Genomic DNA, 387 nt, shown 5'->3' with positions numbered 1-387 from the left:
GTGAGTGGATTTGGTAGACGGAAACTGAAAGAAGCCCGTTGTATATATTTATATATATATATGTATATGTGTGTGTGTTTGTGTGTCTCTGTTTGTCCCCCCTAGCATTGCTTGACAACCGATGCTGGTGTGTTTATGTCCTCGTCAATTAGCGGTTCGGCAAAAGAGACCGATAGAATAAGTACTAGGCTTACAAAGAATAAGTCCCGGGGTCGAGTTGCTCGACCAAAGGTGGTGCTCCAGCATGGTGGCAGTCAAATGACTGAAACAAGTAAAAGAGTAAAAGAGAAAGAGTAAAGAGACCGCTGTGGTTGGGGAGTTTACTTTGAAGATTTATACTGTCGGGTTCAATTCCATTCTGCAACATTTTTTGCAGTTTGTATTTGT

Source organism: Octopus bimaculoides, chromosome 17 (assembly GCF_001194135.2).
Source record: "Octopus bimaculoides isolate UCB-OBI-ISO-001 chromosome 17, ASM119413v2, whole genome shotgun sequence".
NCBI classification, from domain to species: Eukaryota; Metazoa; Mollusca; class Cephalopoda; order Octopoda; family Octopodidae; genus Octopus; species Octopus bimaculoides.
This window is presented reverse-complemented; position numbering follows the sequence as displayed.